Source organism: Gopherus evgoodei, chromosome 3 (assembly GCF_007399415.2).
Source record: "Gopherus evgoodei ecotype Sinaloan lineage chromosome 3, rGopEvg1_v1.p, whole genome shotgun sequence".
In the NCBI taxonomy this organism is placed as follows: Eukaryota; Metazoa; Chordata; order Testudines; family Testudinidae; genus Gopherus; species Gopherus evgoodei.
Window position 1 is genome coordinate 150,325,429 of NC_044324.1, and position 17,405 is coordinate 150,342,833.

At 42.8% G+C, this 17,405-nt stretch overlaps 1 long non-coding RNA gene across 1 annotated transcript; it reads right to left on the minus strand.

Moving 5' to 3' along the window:
* Nucleotides 1-383: 383 nt before the first annotated feature.
* On the minus strand, nucleotides 384-17,221 carry LOC115648819. Its single transcript, XR_003999670.1, has 3 exons — nucleotides 17,133-17,221; nucleotides 6,788-7,035; nucleotides 384-2,029 (listed from the first exon to the last, which is right to left on the minus strand). It is a non-coding gene; the product is annotated as an uncharacterized LOC115648819 (long non-coding RNA).
* Between the last annotated feature and the right edge of the window lie 184 nt (nucleotides 17,222-17,405).

Here is a 17,405-nt window from a genome sequence, read left to right on the forward strand (position 1 = left end):
ATCCAAGTACTAATCCCAGCCCAGAGCTGCTTAGATTTAACAGTACCATTGCATAGTTTGGGTAAGGCTCAAGAATCTTTTTCTTTGAAAAATGTAAAACCTGCAGTGGATTAAGCCAAGTAAGTGCAGTTATTTCTATTACAACAGCACCTAAGAGCCCCACTCATGGACCAGGACCCCACTCTGCCAGGCACTGGACAACTAAATAAAAAGATGATCCCAGTCCCAGAGAGCCTACATGAACTTTATATTATCAAAATTAGGCATTATCTGACAAGGTCCTATCTATTTTAAAATACCCCTAATAAGAGACAGATACGTCATTTCAATAAGAAGACCATTTAAGCATTTTATCTGTGCACTGCACAATGCAGATAGAATAATTCTTTATTAGGAATATTGTAGTTCATTGTATTGTAGACCCTCCTCTCTACAGATCGGAAAGGAGAAAATTGCTTCTCTCTCTGTTCCACCATCATGACAGTAGGCATTGAATTCTTAGCCCATGTACCAAAAAGCTTGATCCTGTACCCTTTGAAGCCAGAGGGAACTTCCACCAGGGTTTTCAATGAGCTCAGGATTCTGCTTACACTCCACTCAGGTAGAACAGTCGTATGCACCAGTCTCAGGAAGGGTCCATGTCATTTGGAGGAATGGTACCAAAATTGCAGAATCTAAAAATATTTTCTCAGCAAGAAAAAGTAGTGATGTAGTAGGTAGGTGAAATACAGCTACCCTCACTCAGTTTGGCCTGGGCACCACTGAAGTTACCAATCTTTTTTATGAGGTCTACTAATGAGCATTGGTTTAGTAATTTGTTTGTTGCTATTAGTTATAGGTTTTCAGTACGGATAACTGTCCTTTTATCATTGGAATTGCATTTGTTTGCATTCTAGATCTTTTCCTTCACTGCCTCATTGCTTTATTCCTAGAGAAGTCCAAGCATGTTAAAGCCAAATGGAAATCCATATTCCTGTGCATCAGACCAACTGTTCTACTCTGCAAAGTAGCCATGCTAACACACATCTGTTTCCTTTAGCTTCCTAGAAGCTTATGGTTTCTCTGGCTGCAGAGATTTACTGCCAGAAATTTTTTATAGCCCTTGCTAATGCTTTACAAAACTTGGGATACTCTTTAATATTCCTCACCCATTGGGACAGCTCAATATGAATAGCATTGACCATGCCAGTATACCTAGACCCAAAAGTCTTCGTGACAATAGCCTCCATTATAATTCCCAGTTTTTGGCTTGGGGTTTGTTGGAGAAGGAACACAAAGGTACTGGTTGTTGTCCTGGTCATCAATAAATTTACTCAAGCTTCTGGATCCTCTGAGCAAAGTCTCAAAAGAAACACTGTGCGCCTGGTTTGCAAGATAGCGAATAGAAGAGCCTGATGCAGAAAACTTCCCTGAGTTGAGTGATACTTTTAAAAGGGTGAAACCTAGTTCTATCCATTGCTCAGGGTGCATTTGTCCATGGATATCTACAATAAGGCCTCCTATTATCTGTGATTTTACTGATCTCAAACTTTATAAAGTCTTCCCAGGCTTTTTCTGCTTGGGGAATTCCAAAGGCTGCCTCTTCCTTTTCCCTGTTGGCATCCATCTTAATCCTCTGGAGATGATTTATAAAAAGATATGGGGAGAAACTATCATTAAGGCTTCTAATTTCTTTAGCAAGAGTCTGAACAATCAATCTCTATTCCTGTCCTGATTTGTATCCACCTTGCATTTCTGAAAGTCTTGAATGTTTCCTGGAGAACAATTCTGAGAGAAAATACAAGATAATGTGTTTGAATCCCAGCAACCAGCATCTCAGTCAGGAATGTCTTCAGGTTTCACTGTTTCATCATGAGGGATAGAAATAATCAGGCTCATATTGCCCACTTCATATTCAGTGTAATGGCTGTGTCCAAAGATGATCTCCCTGGTTCCAACAGGCTTCAGGGTCAAATACCAAATGCAAACACACTATCATCACATTTTTTCAGCTGAGGCCTGACTTTGGTAACATGTAATGTATCAGCACCTAAAGAAAACAACCAAACACATTTTGTAAGAGGTTTTACAATGGGGCTGAAAAAAAAATCTCTGGTGCTCTATCTTGAGTCAGTTTTCAGCTGCTGTTAGAATAACTGTAGCTGAAGATTAGCTAGTTTTGGTTTAACCCCCTTCAGAGCAAAGTAGTGGGAGGAATCCATCTATGGGAGAGACTGATAGATGCACTCCTTTAGTGTGACTGGACAGAACTGATATAGCCTCATATTTCATTAATTTTCATGGATGTTCAGTAAGGGGATGGCTCTGTCACAGACTTCCTGGATGGTGGCAGGCTGATCGGTCTTCGACCCAGAAAACACAAAAGCAAAAGGGGGAAAGAGGTCCCAAAGGCTCAGGGTTGGATGAAATAGTCACAGGCAACATTTTTGACTAAAAACTTTTACTATTTTCAAGTCTGAAACTTCAATGACATTGAAACAACTTTTTAAATCTTCAAAGTCTTTCAATAAAATTGAGCAAAGATTTTTTTTCAATCTTGAAAAATTGAGAGCTACTCCTCAACAATTCACAAACTTGTGAATTTTAGAAAAACTGCTAGCAGAGCCCTCCCCCTCAAAAAGCTACAGGCTTTGGTTAGAGGACTAAGACCAGGGCTGGGAGCTAGGATGTGCTGGGTCTTGGTCCTACCTCTGCTGCAAACTAGTCTTAATAATTTGTATTTATGCCATATTAGACAATATCATGATTTGGCACAGGTAGTGGCAGTGTAAGCTGCTCTATGTCAGTGTATTGTTATCCCTGCCCACGTAAGCACTGAGTCTCACTGGCCCTAGTTAGTAGTACCCATTAAGGACCCTAGTCAGGGTCATGAGAAAAGGCCAGTGATGGACCCAGCAGACAAGGGCCAACTTTCCCAATGGTGGGAAAGCCACGACTGTGGATTCATGGACCACGTAGGGCAGAAGAGCTAGACTTTTGTAACAGGTTTATGATCATGATGGTCCCTTCTGATCTTAGTCTATCATTGTATGGAACATGTTCAAGACAGCTCTTCTCAAAGAACCCATCCATTATAAGATTGTAATTGCTGGCGTCACAGAGGCCTGTCTGCCACACAACAATTAAGTTACTGGGGAAGAAGCAACATTCCTCCACCCTGGTGGCCCACACAGAACTCAGTGTATGGCACTACTCACTAGACAACCTCTAGCACAGACTTTAGCCCTGTCTCTCCATGCTTACTCTGCGTTGGGCTCCAAAATCATCACGGATACTTACCTGTCAATGTGACCTACATGCCAACCAAAGACTCATCACTTGTGGAAAAGGACTCATTCTACCAGCAGCTAACAACAAAAATCTAGTGAACTCCAGCACATGATACCCTGGTAATGCCTGAAGTGTCTCATGCCATGACTGGCTGCGATCAAACTGGGTATGACACAGTGATAGGTCCCTTTGGTTCAGGTTCTCCAAATGACTCCCCCCCTACTACCCACTCTTGACTTTGTGTGCTGCTAAGGGCTCTTCTGTTATGGGCTCCCAGTTTAGGTATCTTAAAAGGTTGTTGGACTTGGATTTCAAACAAATAATGCTGGTCTGGGCACTCATTACACTTAGTGATTCCGCAGCTTCTTTATGGGTTCAGTTAACGGTAGGTTCCCATTGGTGACCTCTGTTTAATATACCCTGCTTCAGGGCTCATTGGCAAGGGCAGCCTTCTGATTTCTATTGTCTATTTGCCAAATTGCTCTCCACTTTCTCTGCTGCTTCTGTTGATATCCAGTAGATGGCATCAGTGTATAATATTTCTCCAATGCTTCCTTTAGTTGGAGGGATTTATTTATTTAATTTCATGGGTGGATTTCATAATTTGCCCTGACAATTTGGGATTCCTGCTTTTAAGCAATTTCTTTTAGTATCACCAACCAGGGTATCACTTTCAACATTGTTTTTCCTTCTAGTGCCATACAATTATTATTACTTATTATTGCTACAATAATTTTCCAAGAAATGGAACAAAATCCCTTAGTCTTCTAAATCTAGTGAACACAATGAATACATGTTTTGATTAGATTCAATACTTGTCTTATCACATCTTTCAAGGCTTATAGAATGAGGGATGTTACATTAGGAACAAGACAGATCATTTACGTAAAGATGTATATCTGATTTATAAGGCAAATCTACAGTTTCTAAGTTGGGGTGAATATATATTATATGTATATATTAAGGCTTCTTGAGGTATCAGGAAGTTTGACCTCTGGAATGTTTTTTGGGTCACCAGCCAAGCTATTTCTAATTGGTTTAACTCTGTGTTTTGTTTTTCTCGTCTCTGATTCTTAATGAACATATGGGGCACTCTGCATAGGAAAAGGGGGTAGTCTGTCACCTAGCACAGGTTCTCCTCAGCTATACTATGAGATGGAAGTCTGCCCCATAAGTAAGTTATGGAAGTCTTTAGTTTGAGAAACTAACACTGGTTGGAAAATTCCTTATAAAGCATTAGAGCTTTCCTTTCCTGGGAATTGTGTTAGCTTAATTAATGCTCCCCAGACAAGATGTCTCATCTATTGGGACAGGCCTATTGACTTCGGCTCCAAAAGATAGTTAGCGTTTGCAATGTGCATTAAGATGACTGCCACCAGACAATTAAAAAGAAGTTAGCATATTTTCAAGGCATATTTTAATGCCTGTACATCTTACAATGTGCACACAATGCCCTAACCTTCAACAGATCTTCCAAGACAGGGGCATGGCCCCATCACTTTTTACCACCCGTAAGGGCAAGCAACAGAGGAAGAGGGCAGAGAGGGGCAAGCAGGGCCTCAGGAAGAAGGGGCAGTGTAGGGGTGGAGCCTCGGTTAGGACGCCAGTGGCCACACCCACCCACTTTTAACGAGCTTCCACCGCTCCTGCTCCAAGATCTTCTCAGTTCTTGTGAAGAATGAACATCTGCCATTTCATGACAGGGACGCCTCCCCAGCAGAACAAAATCCAAACTCTTGCTTGCATGTAACAGTGACCCACCTCAAGCAAAATCTGGCTCAGTGCCATGTGAAATACATCAGCAGCAACAAGAAGTCTCAGTTTGTCTAAAACTAAACTGTATCTTTATTAAGAGAGCTGTTTACAAAAGTACAGTAACTCCTCACTTAATGTTGTAGTTATGTTCCTGAAAACATGTGACTAAGTGAAATGATGTTAAGTGAATCCAATTTCCCCAAAAGAATTAATGTAGATGGGGGGGGGGTTAGGTTCCAGGGGAAAAAAATTCACCAGACAGAAGACTATATATTATACTCTGTGTGTGTGTGTCTATACAAACAAACAATTTAATACTGCACACAGCAATGATGATTGTGAAGCTTGGCTGAGGTGGTGAAGTTAGAGAGTGGAAGGGGGTGGAATATTTCGCAGGGAATGTCTTGCTCCTAAATGATGAACTAGCACTCAGCTGAGCCCTCAAGGGTTAACACGTTGTTAATGTAGCCTCACACTCTACAAGGCAGCAAAAATGGAGGGAGGGGAGACAGCATGGCAGGCAGAGACGGAGACACACACAGTGTGTGTGAGAGAGATGTGCATTGACCCTTAAGTACACTGACCCCACTCTAAGTACATTGCCCTTTTAAGTAGAACAGCAAGTTGAGACAGCAGCTGCTGCTAGCAAGCCCTCCGTCCTGAGCCCTGTCATGTCCCCACCCCTCGCTCTATGGAGATGGGGTAAGTGGGGTGCAGGAGCAGGGGGAAAGGGGACACCTTGACATTAGCACCCTTCTTCCCTCCCTAACCCCGCACAGAAAGCAGGAGGCTTCTGGGAGCAGCTCCAAGGCAGAGGGCAGGAGGAGCACATGGCAGTGGAGAGAGGAACAGCTGAACTGCCCGCAATTGTTAGGTTGCTGAGCAGCTGCTGCACAGAGAACTTAAGGAAGAGGGGAGCTGATAGGGGGCTGCCAGTCCACCTTATTTCCAAGCTCCCACCAGATAGCTCTGGGGCTACTTTTTCTGCAAGCGGTAGACAAAGCAGGCGGCTGCCAAACAATGTTAGAAGGGAGCATTGCACAACTTTAAACAGGCACGTTCTCTAATCGATCAGCAACGTAACAACAAAACAACGTTAACCAGAACGACTAAGTGAGGAGTTACTGTACTACAATTGAAGTTAGCAGTCCCGCCATGCACACAGATTGACTTCCTTGTGCCTCTTTCAAATTCTTCCTTCCCACAAGCTGTGTTCCTCCCTCCCAAGTTCCATGCAGGTTGTTCCACTCAAATATTATTTTTAATCTCATGATTTTAAAACAAATGTGTGTGATTTGGGTGGGGACAGCTAACTTGTAAGTTTTTGAATGCTTAGGCTTGGCAATACTGAAATTTTCTTTTTGTCCTTTGAAGGAAACTAATGGGTCTTCCATGCATTACAGGTTCAGGCTCATGGAGTTAGGGTTTGCAAAATGGCAGAAAGGGAATATTTTAGCTGGCAACCCTGTCAGGTCTGGGCCTCATGTTAGCTTTTGGGTAGTCTGAAAATGGAACCAGGGCTGAATTAAGGAAATCCAAGGTAAACCGTGACATGGGGCCTCTGTGGTTCCATCATCTACACCATGTCCCCATTTGTGTGCCACAGCTGCTACTCTTCACTGGGAATGGAGGAGGCACGGGCCCCCCTCCTCCCTCAGAGCCTGAGGCAGTGATATGGGAACCGGTTCTCCCCATCAGGAATTGCAGCAGGTGTCCCCTTCTCTTCAGGAGCAGCACTGGGGAAGGTGGTTCCAGTACTTACCCTAGGAGCTATATCCCAGCTACAGGACAAGTGGGCAAGGCCTGCTGCACTCTTCTCATCCTGTCACACAGTCCTCCGCTGGATTGGTGTTAGCAGAGCCACACAGGGCAGTGGCTCTTGGCGTTAACACTGAGTTGAATGGTACAGTTCATCCCTCTTAGTGGTGGTGTTTCAGGCTGTCTGCAGACTCAGGCAGACATTGCTGCATCAGTTACCTTGGGTTCATGTCTCTAAGCTTTTCTTCACTACTATTAGGACAAGAAACATCGTTTTTAAAATGAAAGTTAAGATTTTGATGTAATCCCATGATACCCAAAGCCGGGGCCCTAAATCAAGAGATGATCATGTCTAAGCCTTAACCTACCATGGAGGAGAATTGTGCCAAACCTGTCAGTTTCCCATAAACTCCTGGGAACCTTTCTAGTGGGTTTGGTTTGCAAGGAATCCTGATCCTTTCCCTTCACTTTGCATTTTGGCACTCAGACACCCAATGCAGAACTCAGACTGGTGAGTCTCATCACATCCATCACAAAACCAGCAAGTTGTGCTGGGTTTCTTTGAGGCTGGAAAGTTTTGTCCTTTTTCTAACAAAATCCTAACACTGCTGACATGCTCGAGTGAAAAGTTCACATGCTCTCTCTTTTGCCCTCACTGGAACCCATTCAAGGAAAGATTTAGGCAAACTTTTAAACAAATCCTAGTGCATTTTGGGCTCATAATGAAATCTGAAACCAGATGAAATTCACCTGATATGGGATTTCACTGGAATTGTGTACTTCGCACATCTCTAGTAGACAGGTATTTTTAAGGGCCTCTGTTCTCAGATTAGATTCATATTTGGGCCCAAATATGACTCTGACCTGGTATCTGGTTCCCAAAGATATGGAGGGGAGACAATTATTCATAGTTTTCTTATTCTGACCAATATATAAAGCAAATTATGGGCCAAATACTATCCTGTGAAACCCCACTGACTGTATGGGATTTCAGTGAGGGCAAAATTTGATCCCCTATTCCATGTATTATGTTGCTGCAAGAACTTGAAGTAGCTGTTTGAAATTCAAACTAATATGAGGATAGAGCCTGGATGTGAAATAAATAAATTATTCTCTTATTTTACATTAAGAAGTCCAGTACCATCTGCTATAGGAGCCAAAAATAAAAGGAACAGCAGAAACACACTGAGCAGACTGAGAATAAGAGGAACAAGATTTAGAAATCAAGCAAAAAAATTGTTTTTCACACTAAAAATATAGATGGAAGGCAGTAATCCTACACTACAAGGCTGATTTTGTTACACTCTCATTTACCACTGACTCAAAGTTGCTCTCTCACTTTCTACTGCTAATTTTAGATCAGAAATTATTAATCTTGAAAGTGGATGCTTGGGAATATTGATTGTGCTAGAGAGATCAAGTCCACGATTTTAACTCTTACAGCACTGAGGATAAATGTAACAGACTACTCCTCACTGTAACTGGGGGACCCGTTAGTGTGGGGTGTGGAGGAGGAGTTGAAAACACACTGTCTGCTTTGACACAGGGTTGGACATGCACAAGGGGCTTCCTGCCTTTAGAATATAGAGTTGGAAGGGCCAAGTTGTATATCTAGCTTTATGTGGTTGGAAGCTCTGGGAATCTGCTTTAGGAGTAGGATTAGGAAGCAAAGTTGTCTCAGTCTTTGGAAGGGCGTTACACTTCACAGCAGATTTACAAGCAGATGGTTGCTGATATCCAGGTTTCGGGTTAGTTTACTGGGGGCTACTTTGGAGTTAGGACTGGAAGCATAGGGATCCTGGATCTCATGAAGGGACAAAAGTGTGGAATTACCAAATTCAACCTTAGGGCAGGATTAGAGTGTTGGGCTGCTAGGCCCAGTTTTTGGGAATGGGATTGGAAGGACTAGTGTACAGGCTGTCAAACAGAGATAGAAGCAATGGGTTACTGGGTCCCCTAGGGAGCAGTATTGGAAGTCTCTTGCTTTAGTATAGATTTGACAGTCTAAAGTTGCTGGACCAGAGAGGGCTGGGCTCAGGAAGGCAAGCCGATATGTAGAATACTATAGTACAGATGGGAAACCAGCAGACAGGAGAGGTCATGCCTGGTACTCTGAGTGAGGTGTGGGAGGAAACGAAAATGGGAACCAGAAATATCTCCACGATTCACCACAGTACATGGAGCGCTGCCCCATGACGCCGGGATGGCCACTGACAATATGAACAGAAACATAATAGTTTGGATTATATATGGTGTTGGGTCACGTTTGTGCAGTGCTTGAGAATGACAAGTGCTATTTATATAAGGGATTTATTATTATTTGTCTTTAAAGATGGCCCAAACATCCAAACAAACTCTTTTACATTTCAGAGGCAAGGGATTTGAATCACCCACCACCAATGTAGCTGCTATGATTTTGGCTCCAGATGAATCTAAACATAAGGAAGAGCCTATTTTGCACTTCCTCTTGACTTATAATCAATGCACACTCAATCAGGATTCAAACACACACTTCTCTGTTTCTAATGGTAGCTGAATAAACTGATTTAAAATAAATGATCGTTACTTTTTTGTTTCATTTTGAAAAAAAAAAAGACAAAGAAACAAACAACTGTGATTCTAAGTTGGTGATAACAGGCAGGGGTGGCTTCGGTGAGCCACCGGACCAGCGGACCCTCCGAAGGCACGCCTGTGGGAGGTCCACCGGAGCCATGGGACCGGCGACCGACAGAGCGCACTCTGTGGCATGCCGCCGTGCTGGGGGTGGCGAAATGTCTAGAGCCGCTCCTGTTATTAACAGGTATTAGGTTTCAAGGTTGCCGTCACTGGCTGCTGGAAACACATGCACCCTGGTATCTATTCCAGTGATACTGGAGGATCAGATCCAGGAATGGAGAGGCTGTGGGGATTTTTGTGGGAGTGCCGTGAAATTTACATTGTCTGACCACATGTGCACATAGGTGACATACCTGCTCTCCTTTCTCCAAATTTGCTAGGCTAGAGCGCTGCCTTTATCAAAGAATTGCATACATAACTCCTCAGGATAGGAAAAAATTAGGACTAAGGTAAATTAGTATCTCTTATAGGTTTCATTACAGGTAGTGCTGGTGGGCAACAATTAGAGTGTGCAATGTAATAACTCCCCTGCTGTCCTAGTCTATGGTACTTCTGCAGTAGTTTGCCATAAAATAATACCTGACTGTATATTTTATCCGTTAAATAGAAAAGAAGAATAAATATCACTTCAGATGGATAGGAGCAGATAGCTAACTTAGTGTCCTGGTCCAGCATATGAGGGCACAGATATTTTAGACTAACAAGCCCAATATGTGGATTACTGCAATAAAAAAATCTCACTCGAGTGCATTTTTTACATTGTGGTTTGACTTAAACAAATCTTATTACTACACTGTTTTGACATCAGTAGGAGCTACGACTGGTCAGCACTTTGGAAAATCAAGCCAATTACTTAGGAGCCTACATATGGATTTAGAAGCCTAAATTTTGCCACCCATTTTTAAATATCTTAGCCTAGAATTGCACTGGTGTAAATGCAAGCACCTGTCCTTTGGCATTTCAGTCAGTCAGTGTCTAATTCTCTCCACTCCTTCCTTAAAAAGCAGTACATGTTTTCCCTGGGTAGAGTGCAGGGCTGAGTTCTGGGTCTGCATCCTGCCAATCCTCTGTGATGCTTTTTGAGTCACATGTGTTATAACCTTTAAAACTGTGTTGTTAGGTGTTGTGTCATGTACAATCTGCCTTCAGCAGGAGGTCACAGTTACATAAGATGCCTTCTTACAATTAAATCCTTTGTCTTACCTGAACTGGTTTGCTCTCTAGAGTTACGAGTTTGAAAAAAGTTGCCACTAAATATCCACCCTGTTTGTGTTTGGGGGTTACTTGCTGCGTGCTGAGCTTGTGTTTGTCAGTCTGTTTGGTTTGTTTGTTTGAAGGACCGTGTGCTGTAGCTGGCAGTTGGAGGCGGAGCAACCAGGAAGGTTTGAAAGCTAGAAGCCTCTGGTAATTCGCTGAGCCTTAATCAGTGGGCGGGGCATTCACTCAGGCCAGGGCTTTATAAAGCTGTGCACAAGTGACCAGGGAGCTTAGCGAACAGGAGCTGCTAACAGGGAGTTTTGCAAGGGAGTTTGGAAGGGGAGTAAGAAGGGAGTGGGGGTCCCTTGTCGGTCTTATCTGTGACCCATTGGTCCCCTGAACCTAGAAACTGAGCCACATCCAAAACCTTTCTGTTTACAGCAGAGCGGACAGGGATCTGCAGACGGGAATTTGAGAGAGTTTGACAGAGGGAGGCTTACAATGGTGAGGAGGACCCGCAACACCTGTGCCAGCACTGCTTCTGTCTCCTCCACCTGCGCCTGTAGCCAGACAGAGCACCAAAGCATGGATGCTTTTACCCAGATTCTGGTGTGGGCTTGCAAAGACTGTAATTTGCAATTTCCACTTCCTGATATCCAGGCTGGGGGTGGCATCCAATGTGAAAGGTGCCTACTGGTGGAATCTCTCAGGCAGCAGGTGGGAGAGCTACAGGAGGAGGTGGCTAGGCTGAGGAACATCCATATCCATGAGCAATTCTTGGACAGTATCCATGTGGAGACAGGTGAGGTAGCTATTCCAGTTGACGGGACTACTGACACACCAGTGGAGGAGGAGATGCCTCAGGGTGTATCGGACACACCAGTGGAGGAGGAGGTTCAGGGTGGACACAGCCAGCTGGTTACTTCTAGCAGCAGGCAGTGCTCCACCCCTGCTGCAAACCCTCCTGCTGTGGTAAAAGATAACTGTTATACTCTTCTTGATACAGGAGAGAAGGAATCACCCTCAACAGTTAAGGAGGCGAAGCCTCATACCCCTAAGGCTGGGAGGTCTGCTGCCACCACTGATAAGAAACGTAGGGCAGTGGTGGTTGGAGACTCTCTGCTGAGGGGGACGGAGACACCCATCTGTCGCCCTGACTGTTCATCCCAGGAGGTATGCTGCCTGCCAGGGGCCCGTATCCGAGATGTTACAGAGGCATTGTCGAGGATTATCCGGCCTTCTGACTACTAACCCATGCTACTCATCCATGTGAGCACAAATGATACTGCGGGTGTGACACTGAGCAGATCAAGAGTGACTACAGGGCTCTGGGAGTACGGGTTAAGGAGTTTGGAGCGCAGGTGGTATTCTCTTCGATTCTTCCTGTTGAAGGTAGGGGCCCGGGCAGAGACAGATGCATTGTGGAGGTGAATGCCTGGCTGCGAAGATGGTGTCACCAGGAGGGCTTTGGCTTCCTCGACCATGGGATGCTATTCGAGGAAGGACTGCTAGGCACAGATGGCGTTCACCTTTCGAAGAGGGGGAAAGGCCTTATTTGCGCACAGACTGGCTAACCTAGTAAGGAGGGCTTTAAACTAGGTTCGATGGGGACAGGTGAGCAAACACCACAGGTAAGTGGGGAACAAGACCTGGGAGATGGGTTGGAAACAGGAGGGAGTACAGGCTATAATGGCAGTGAGGAAGGAGGGTCAGGGCAAACCTGGGAGGCAAGATCAAACCAGTATCTTAGATGCCTATATACAAATGCAAGAAGTATGGGTAATAAGCAGGAAGAACTGGAAGTGCTAATAAATAAATACAACTATGACATTGTTGGCATTACTGAAACTTGGTGGGATAATACAAACGACTGGAATGTTGGTGTGGATGGGTATAGTTTGCTCAGGAAGGATAGACAGGGGAAAAAGGGAGGAGGTGTTGCCTTATATATTAAAAATGCACACACTTGAATTGAGGTGGAGATGGACATAGGAGACGGAAGTGTTGAGAGTCTCTGGGTTAGGCTAAAAGGGATAAAAAACACGGGTGATGTCGTGCTGGGAGTCTACTACAGGCCACCTAATCAGGTGGAAGAGGTGGATGAGGCTTTTTTCAAACAACTAACAAAATCATCCAAAGCCCAAGATTTGGTGGTGATGGGGGACTTCAACTATCCAGATATATGTTGGGAAAATAACACTGCGGGGCACAGACTCTCCAATAAGTTCCTGGACTGCATTGCAGACAACTTTTTATTTCAGAAAGTTGAAAAAGCTACTGGGGGGAAGCTGTTCTAGACTTGATTTTAACAAATAGGGAGGAACTTGTTGAGAATTTGAAAATAGAAGGAAGCTTGGGTGAAAGTGATCATGAAATCATAGAGTTTGCAATTCTAAGGAAGGGTAGAAGGGAGTACAGCAGAATAGAGACAATGGATTTCAGGAAAAGGCGGATTTTGGTAAGCTCAGAGAGCTGATAGGTAAGGTCCCATGGGAATCAAAACTGAGGGGAAAAACAACTGAGGAGAGTTGGCAGTTTTTCAAAGGGACACTATTAAGGGCCCAAAAGCAAACTATTCCGATGGTTAGGAAAGATAGAAAATGTGGCAAAAGACCACCTTGGCTTAACCACGAGATCTTGCGTGACCTACAAAATAAAAAGGTGTCATATAAAAAATGGAAACTAGTTCAGATTACAAAGGATGAATATAGGCAAATAACACAGGAATGCAGAGGCAAGATTAGAAAGGCAAAGGCACAAAATGAATTCAAACTAGCTATGGGAATAAAGGGAAACAAGAAGACATTTTATCAATACATTAGAAGCAAGAGGAAGACCAAGGACAGGGTAGGCCCACTGCTCAGTGAGGAGGGGGAAACAGTAACGGGAGACTTGGAAATGGCAGAGATGCTTAATGACTTCTTTGTTTCAGTCTTCACTGAGAAGTCTGAAGGAATGTCTAATATAGTGAATGCTTATGGGAAGAGGGTAGGTTTAGAAGATAAAATAAAAAAAGAGCAAGTAAAAAATCACTTAGAAAAGTTAGATGCCTGCAAGTCACCAGGGCCTGATGAAATGCATCCTAGAATACTCAAGGAGTTAATAGAAGAGGTATCTGAGCCTCTAGCTATTATCTTTGGGAAATCATGGGACACGGGGGATATTCCAGAAGACTGGAAGGGGGCAAATATAGTGCCCATCTATAAAAAGGGAAATAAAAACAACCCAGGAAACTACAGACCAGTTAGTTTATCTTCTGTGCCAGGGAAGATAATGGAGCAGGTAATTAAAGAAATCATCTGCAAATACTTGGAAGGTGGTAAGGTGATAGGGAATAGCCAGCATGGATTTGTAAAGAACAAATCATGTCAAACTAATCTGATAGCGTTCTTTGATAGGATAACAACCCTTGTGGATAAGGGAGAAGCAGTGGATGTGATATACCTAGACTTTAATAAGGCATTTGATACGGTCTCGCATGATATTCTTATAGATAAACTAGGAAAGTACAATTTAGATGGGGCTACTATAAGATGGGTGCATAACTGGCTGGATAACCGTACTCAGAGAGTAGTTGTTAATGGCTCCCAATCCTGCTGGAAAGGTATAACAAGTGGGGTTCCGCAGGGGTCTGTTTTGGGACTGGTTCTGTTCAATATCTTTAGATGTTGGCATAGAAAGTACGCTTATTAAGTTTGCAGACGATACCAAACTGGGAGGGATTGCAACTGCTTTGGAGGACAGGGTCAAAATTCAAAATGATCTGGACAAATTGGAGAAATGGTCTGAGGTAAACAGGATGAAATTCAATAAAGATAAATGCAAAGTGCTCCACTTAGGAAGGAACAATCAGTTTCACACATACAGAATGGGAAGAGACTGTCTAGGAAGGAGTATGGCAGAAAGAGATCTAGGGGTCATAGTAGACCACAAGCTTAATATGAGTCAACAGTGTGATACTGTTGCAAAAAAAGCAAACGTGATTCTGGGATGCATTAACAGGTGTGTTGTAAACAAGACACGAGAAGTCATTCTTCCGCTTTACTCTGCGCTGGTCAGGCCTCAGCTGGAGTATTGTGTCCAGTTCTGGGCACCGCATTTCAAGAAAGATGTGGAGAAATTGGAGAGGGTCCAGAGAAGAGCAACAAGAATGATTAAAGGTCTTGAGAACATGACCTATGAAGGAAGGCTGAAGGAATTGGGTTTGTTTAGTTTGGAAAAGAGAATACTGAGAGGGGACATGATAGCAGTTTTCAGGTATCTAAAAGAGTGTCATCAGGAGGAGGTAGAAAACTTGTTCACCTTAGCCTCCAATGATAGAACAAGAAGCAATGGGCTTAAACTGCAGCAAGGGAGATTTAGGTTGGACATTAGGAAAAAGTTTCTAACTGTCAGGGTAGTTAAACACTGGAATAGATTGCCTATGGAAGTTGTGGAATCTCCATCTCTGGAGATATTTAAGAGTAGGTTAGATAAATGTCTATTAGGGATGGTCTAGACAATATTTGGTCCTGCCATGAGGGCAGGGGACTGGACTCAACCTCTCGAGGTCCCTTCCAGTCCTAGAGTCTATGAATCTATGACATTGTATTGTAATTATTTTTAAAAATTTTAATAATCTGTAAATACCAAAAACTGACAGCTGGTGTGTTCAAATTCATGATTCATATCTTTAAAAAAGATTTGCATAACTTTCATTCACTACTCTTTAGCCTCTTAACATTTCAGTTACCGTAAAAAAGTAACAGATGTGAATATATTTTTGATCCTACAGTGGTTTTAATTCACACCTACCAGAAAAACTTCTGCTTTTGTATACCAGAATACACAGATGTGCTCTGGTATCAAAGGAAAACAAATAACTAAAAATAGAAACTAAACACAGAAAGTACACAATCTTTCCTGCATGCTGACGCTGAATTCGATTAAGGAAAAACTAAAGACTGGTAGTTACACAAAACCTGTATTAAGTGGTCCTGACAACCATAAGCCTTCAAAAATCATGACTCAGGTCCCACAAATCATGATTTTTCAAGGCAATACAGTCTGTATTCTTCTTATTTGCTTTCTGGGTTTTGGCCATTTAGGGCAACCTCAGTTCATGTTTTCAGACTCCTCTCTGTACTCATGAGGGCTAGACATTTAATATTTTAAAAAATGAAAGCTGGGATTCTCATGTAATAGCTTGCCTCCAGGAGCTCTGGAACACACCAAATATCAAGTGAGTTGGCAACACTGCATCATGCACATGCATTAATTGATATGACCACAGAAAATACAAGTTCTGTTTTTCAGTGGTCAAAACCCCCTCGCTTCATCCCCAATTGTCTGTGCAAAAGCCACACACAAACCTGCACCTTATCCCTACTTCTGGGTATTTCCCAAAGAGAGGGCAACTGTTTCCTTGCTTTAAAAAATAAAAGCATTTATTTGTACTCCGATAACACCAAAAGTGATGAAATGGGAGAGTTTCAAACTTGCATGTGATCCTATCCAACTTTAAAGAAAAACATATTAAATATGTAGTCATTAAATTACTTCTTTGAACTTTAATCCACAAAACCATTTCAGAATGAGCAATGAGTATATGCAAGAAACTTTTACTGAAATACCAAACCTTTTCTATCTTCTTGGGAAGGATACATCATGCCAAAGAGTCTATAATAAGTTACATACTGCAATCACAATCAGTAATTTATTCCAATGGACCACGGCTACCAGAACTCTTTCTCCCAGCTCTGACAAAGAAGCAAGGTCATTGGCCTGATGAGCTTTCAATTGACATAGATCAGACAAAAACTAATACCCTGCAGCATAAGTGAAACACCACGGTTACATATCTTAATCTACAATTTAAAAAATATTTCTTTCAAACCATCCCCGCATTCTGTCCCTATGTCCAGATGCCTCAGTTAACATAGTCCACCATCATGGACCTAATGCTTCTTTTCTATCCTGGGGCAACACTAAAATAGATTCTGGGTGAGAAACAAGTAGAGAGGACATCTAATCAGATGCTGCCTAAATTACTTAAATTATCTAAAAGCCTTATAATAGCCTCTCTTGGGCCCCCCCCCCGCAGTCTTTGCACAGGGGGTGGGGGAAATTTCTACTTCTGCACTCTGGGTTGGGAGTAAGCTTGGCAGGGCCTCTTCTGTCCCCTTTGTAGGTACTAGATGAATGTCCACATATGATAATTATTTCTACGTTGTTCTCTCCTATTTTTATTTACTTAAATTCTTTCCCTCCTGGAAAATTCCAAAAAATCTTACATGGTGGCTCAGAATAAATTAACTGTAGAAGTCAAGATTCAAAACAAATTCAGAAACAAGATCATAATATAACTAAAAAGTTAATTCCTTAATATTTCATCTTTAAACATTTCCAAGCATTATATGCTAGCAACAAGTGGACATCTGGCTAGGGGAAACATCTCCCCATCACTGTCAATAGTGCATGTTTCTGCTCCTCAGGATTGCAAGTTTGTGCACATTACTCTGCAGCCCCAAAAGCTGATAGACAAAAAGCAAACTTACCCTTTTTGTAAATGTCCTTACTATCCTCCGGGCAGGGACTGTCTGGGGCTCTGATCCTGCAACACAATCTGTGCAGTGTGCAGCCAGACATCTGCTGCCAGAGGGAGCTCCAGTGTGGTCCATGTGGATCTGATGACAGGAACGGGCCAGATTTTGTGCTGGTCCTGGGAGGAGCACAAGAGCTAGTCAAAATAAGAGGGAAAAGTCCAACTTTTTATAAACGATCCCCTTCCATTTTTATTTTTATTTTTTTTAAATTCCTTGTTTCCCCCC